Here is a 6,000-nt window from a genome sequence, read left to right as displayed (position 1 = left end):
TGCAAAAAATCTAAATTTAACTACTACTTATTATTTAATGTTCACATTTAAATGTACAGCTTTTTGACTTTAAAAACCATCCAATTCATAAGGTTTGAATTTCTCTGTTAGAGTTTCCACGGGTTTGTTTTTTTAATTTTTCTTTTTCAGTTTCAAAAAGAGCCCATCTTGCAATGGGATTTATGAATTAAAGCGAATGTCAGCCAGGTACTTTTGGTACCCTTACTCAGACTGCACCCATCTTTGAACTTTTAATGTGATCGCAGTGATGCATCTGTAAGGTTTTGTCAGTCAGTGGCATAAAGACTGATATATAAACACCTGGCAAAACTGCTTCTGTGGTAGTTCCTGCTACAATTTGTATCACCAGGACCACATTTTGCCTTGATGACACACACACACTCACGAGGTGAGAACAATACCAGATGTCGCAACACCATAGTAATGGCTCTCCTTGGTAATGAAAATTAAAGTGTACAGGATTTCCTGTTGCTCACCCTGTTGGGTTACATAACTGAAGTCGGATTGATACAGACTTGATTGCTTATACATAGTAGCCCTGATGTTCAAATTTAGTTTTTCATATTGAATTTTGCTGTCAGAATCTTTCCATTTAAGCAACTAGTTTTTTTGTACTTAACCTGTATTTTTGGATCTGTTAAAAATACAGGTTAAGTACATTTTCACACACAGGTTAAGCATTTTCTAAAAAACTTGAACATAAACATGTGACTTTTGAGTAAATGGTGAAGTTGTGATCAAACAGTTGCTATTTACACACCCAGCAGAGAAACAATATTGTTCATTTGGAGATGTGTTTCTGTATACCTTTTAACAATAAGTCCAATATTCATTTTTTTTTAGCTCAGTTTTTGGTCTCCAACCACTCCTGAAGGAAATATCAGGCTCAGATTTAGAAATTCTCCAAAATAATCATTGACTTTGTCTGCTGTTTGGTGCTGGGCATGTAGTCTACAGTCAGAGCTTTGTTTTTTCAGACTTATTTTCACTGCAAACATCTGCCTGTTCTCTCTTATCTTAGTCATTATTCATAGTTGCTGTTTTTTTAAAGTTGCAAACTCCAAATTACCTCCACTACTAGAAATTTCAAAAAAGGGTAATTCGAAACATATTCTAACTGATGGTTCTTTAATAAGATTCAAACTTATTTGCTTCCAAGATGTTCTAATATCCTGAGCCCATCTCATGCCAAACTTGGTAAACAGCACATATTCTGGGACTAAAAGACACCTGAGGGGCCTCGGGGAACGACAACTCTGTAAACTGTACTTCCTCTTTTGTAGACTTTAGGGAAGTGACTGTCAACTGGCAGTCTATGGGCCACATGGAACCTACCAAAGCTTTCCATCCTATCAACAGATTATTAGCCCTAATTAATTAAAATGTAAGGAGGAACCAGATGCAGTCCTGTGTTTAGGATAGATAGCATTTCCCCAAAAGGTTCTTTTTTATTCATCAGCCCTTCAGAACATTCTCCGTTGCAGCTGTTCTGCGGCTTTATGTTGGTTTATTCACCTAGTGTCTGAAAATATACTCCATCAAGCCTCAAAAATCTCTTTTTAAGGATACATTGTGTTTAATATCCTACTGTTATTTCATATTTTAATGAAATGTTTTTCCAAAAGCTTTTTATGTGATTTCTCGTCTGTATATCCTTGTTTAAACTCAGATTAGAAGCACTTTGCCCGGGATGCTATTGTTTTTATTAAATAAGTCCTTTATGCTTTCAGATGTCTATAACTTAATTCACCTCCTGCATGCAATCAGGTCTGTGTTCATGCATACTACAGCAACCTTGCACTGACTCTCTGAGGACCAGAAATAGGACCCACAGACACCCACTGCAAAAAAAAAGATAAAACAACTGCATTAGCTTTAGATTGTTGTGAATCGTTGCTTCTAATTTGTGCAAAATGAGCTTAAACACAAAACTCTGTGGATGAATGGCTGAACTCGTGACAGGTGCAGAGCTGATTTAAACCCCTGTAAAACAGTTGCTTTCATAGGGAAGGCTGTCCTTTTGCCTTTATGACCGTGCTGTAAAGTCATTTAAACTATAGAGGGTCTAGCCCTGAGACCCAGAAAGGCTCTGACTATTGTTGATGAATTTAACAAGAAAGGGCTCCTGTGAGCATCTTCCATTATATAAAGGCATACATGTTTGAAAATGTCCTTGAATAAGTTTGAGATATTTTGATTCTGGAATTTGGCTTAGCCAGTTTAATTTTGACATCATTGGGCAAAAATCCCAAAATAAACTTTGAGTGTATTGCAATTCAGGTAGTCGAAAAGAGAAAACTACACAGAAAACACACAGCTCCTATTGGCTCTGTTTTCAGGCTTTAAAAAATGTATCTCCTGAAGGGAGACTTTAGCCATTTCAGAAAGAGGTGTTCCTATTGGATGTTCTTCAAATGCAGACGCGTGTGCACTTACTTTCTGATGGTAAAGCCTGATACAATGTAGAGAATCCTGCAGAGGAAGTTGCTATTCCAGCATTGGCAACAACCCCTAAAAGGGGGACATTAAAAAGAGTCTACAAGATACTCTGGAAGAGAGTCTAAAATTTAGTCTGACAGTGAATGAGATAAATCACTCTCGGTTAAGTGTTTTAGAGCTGGAGAGAAAATGTTACTATCCTCTTATGCTGAGCCAAAGGATCACACCTGCAGCTGCGTATTCACATTTATGTCGCTAATGTTGGCTACAATTTCAAATAGCTGTATGTTTATCCTACAGACCACCTTGCAGGGTGGAGAGAAGAAGCCCTGCAGATGGAACCATGGTCAGCTGCCGCAGAAAAACCCTAATCTACCAAGGGCAAACTCAGCTTCGAGAGAATGGGCAGCCTAGATTCCCTACTGCCTCAGAAAACTTTCTGCTGCTGCCGTTACATAGGTCAGACCCAACGCTGCCGCTGGCCATCAGCCCCTTGTGACACTTTGTGCTGGCAAAATCCACGCTGCCACAGCTGCCAACAGAAGGTCCGTCCACCGAGCTGCTGCTGGCTCTCCCCCAGGGAAGCGGCCCACAGTGGCAGGGAGCAAGGCAAAGGGACTGTGGAGTAAATAGCTAGATAATTGTTGTCCTATTCATGGTTTAGAAAACAGAGAAAGCATGGCAAGGACGGGCTGAACAAATGAGCCATATGCAGCTCGACAAAGAAATTAGATTAAATAAAGGGACATTCTGTATTCTGTATTTGCCTTTTCCAAATCTCTGAAAACTGCAGCTTCAAGGTCTACGTTCAGATTCAGAAAAATAATTATATTTTGGCAAAAATACGCATTACTCAAGGGCAAAGTCTTGCATGTGGTTAAGTGTGTTTTAGTTGCCAGTGTTGGGCCTTATAAATGCAGTAATACCAACATGTTTCTCACCACACAATGCATAATTGTTGATATGTCGGGCAGTTTCTCACTCTAGGAAGGTGTGTGCTTCCCCTTACAGTGCGGTGTATTTGCACAGTTCACAGAAAACACACAGTTGCAGACAGAACCCTGCTTTCACAGCATGTGATATTTGTCGCAAAATACTATGTCTAGGCATGATGGATTAAAGAAAATTTGCTTCCAGATATTATCCTTTGGTGGGTGCCTGTGGGATACCATAATTGCAGGATGTCAGATCAACTGCTAAGTGACTGAATCACAAAGTGCTGTACTCTATTTCCTGTCAGACTCACACTCGTGATAGGCAACAAAAGCATTTGCCTTCAAATTCAGACAGTAGAGAACTATTTGACCATATTTGGAGCTTTTGACAGGAGATGACATTACACGCTCAGGGGCCAATATACAACTGTAGGACATTGTTTACTGCTGACATGAATGCACAAACATTTTCTGTTTTGTTGCACCTTACCCTGTTATTGTCAGCCCTAATAGTTCATCTATTAAGGAGGAACCTCAGATACCCTCAACGCCTGCTATGGTTTTTACATGGAGATGGATGATAAGATGACTAACTTGTGAAGGCTTGAGATTATCCATTCAGTCTTGGTGTCTCATGCTGATTTTATCTGTAGTCATTGTGCACGTGCATGTGTGTGTGTGTGTGTGTGTCTGTGTGTGTGTGTGTGTGATTGTGTGTGTGATTCCAAGCGCACCTGTCAACACTGAGACAGTAGGCCCTTTATTACCCAAGCCCACGCAATTCAACTGACAAATCCTGCTTCACACAAACATGCACACACACACACACACACACACACACAAAACCACTTACAAAGACAGTTGAACAGAAGAGAGGAGCCAGGTGCTGAATCTAGCCATCCCCCTCTCTTTTCCTCTTTTTTTCTCATTAGTACAGATGTCGGCCTAAATTTAAAAATGAAGGTTGCGTTTGTAGTGGAAAATTTGCTTTAAATTGTCATGTGAGCACGGACAATGGCATCAGATAATGCTGTAAGTTTAAACATTAACCTGCTTTAACACCTACACCTGCAGCGTCAGGGATACTTTTGTGCAAGCCAGCGTACAAAAACAGGTCAAAGTCACAATCATTCAAGCTTTATTTCTAGAACAAATTTTATTAGCGAGAAAATACATGCTTTAAACAACATACAACAGAAACAATAATATATTGTGGACACAAGGGGCTTTTGCACATACACAAATATTTAGGTCTTACAAAAAAGGCTCTTGCCTTTTGTTTTGGCAGTGTTTGCTTCAAACAAGCCAGTGCCAGGAGACCTGGGAGACCTTGTTGGCTCATATCCTGAAACAAAGAAGTTTATTGTGGTGCCATTCAGAGTTTTCTAGACAAGCAGGAGAGCCACAAAGTCAACTGTAATGTCCACTCGAAGCCTTTAGCTGGATAAAGTTCAGTTTAGCTTTTCTAGGTAACACACATTCAGGCAAAGCTGCTTCATAGAAGGCCAGAGTCATGGCTTTGCAGTTATTTAATCTATTTATGGTAAAGGACATCACAGTTCTGAGTTGATATTAACAGGAGTTCCAATGTGCAATGGTCTAGGTCCCAGTGATGCTATAAATATAATCTATGACTGTGCTCATTGTTTTTTATGAAATAAGAGAAATTACCATTAATGAACTGATGGCAAGTATCAGATCTTTGTTGTAGATGCTTGATCTAAATATCTCTTCAAGACTTGCGTCTTTTGCTATTTTCTTAGCTTCACACCTGCCTAAAACCGTTTTAGGGATTTCATAGCACACCCAAGGGATTTTATGTTTGCCAGAGAGCACTTGTTATTCAGAAGCAGTTATCAATACTGCTTTTTTATTCAAGGTTCAAAGCCTCTTCAGGATGAAGCTGTGGTTTGTGGTTATACTTGAAACCTGTATGAGTGCCAGCTGCCTGTGGCATTGAAGTCTTGCAGCTCTATCTGATACCAATGTCACAGAAAATGCCTATAATAATAAAAGCCTGCATCAAGCATGGGTCACTGTTAATGCTTTGGAGATAACCAAGTTAACATTTTTCTATATGGATATGCCCATAGACCAGACAGGGCTCCAACAGTCTCAAGACATTGATAGGGTACTTATTTGAGAACTTGTGCAATACCTTGAAGTATGCTCCTCCAAAACCCAAGGCTTTAACAGAGCAGTCATTAACACAATGAACATTTATTTTCATAGGATTTTGGGGGAGGTTAGCCTATCTGATGTAATCGTCAAACTTAACATCATGCAGGGCTATGACTCAATAACAATGAGATTAAATGGTTGTTTAACAAACTTTGAAGGTTAAGTTATGTAATGTAATGTAAAGTTTTGTCCGTGTCTTGGCCTGACGGTGGCTTTAGAAAGTGAGCTGACTGATTGTACTCTCTTATGCAGCCCCTCCTCTGTGCTCCAAAGATCCAGTCACCCCGTCTGGCTTCCCGTCAACACCTTGCAGCTCGACCGACAGCAATCAAGTGAGAAACAATAGAATACAAAGAGGAAATGACTTTGCCTTCAAAATAAAGGCGCAAATTTTAACTGGGGTGAAAAAAAATCACAATTTACA

The sequence above is a fragment of the Plectropomus leopardus genome, chromosome 1 (assembly GCF_026936395.1).
Source record: "Plectropomus leopardus strain MGB_pleo_1.0 chromosome 1, ASM2693639v1, whole genome shotgun sequence".
NCBI classification, from domain to species: Eukaryota; Metazoa; Chordata; class Actinopteri; order Perciformes; family Serranidae; genus Plectropomus; species Plectropomus leopardus.
The sequence above is the reverse complement of the archived record's forward strand: the minus strand, read 5'-3'. Positions refer to the sequence as shown.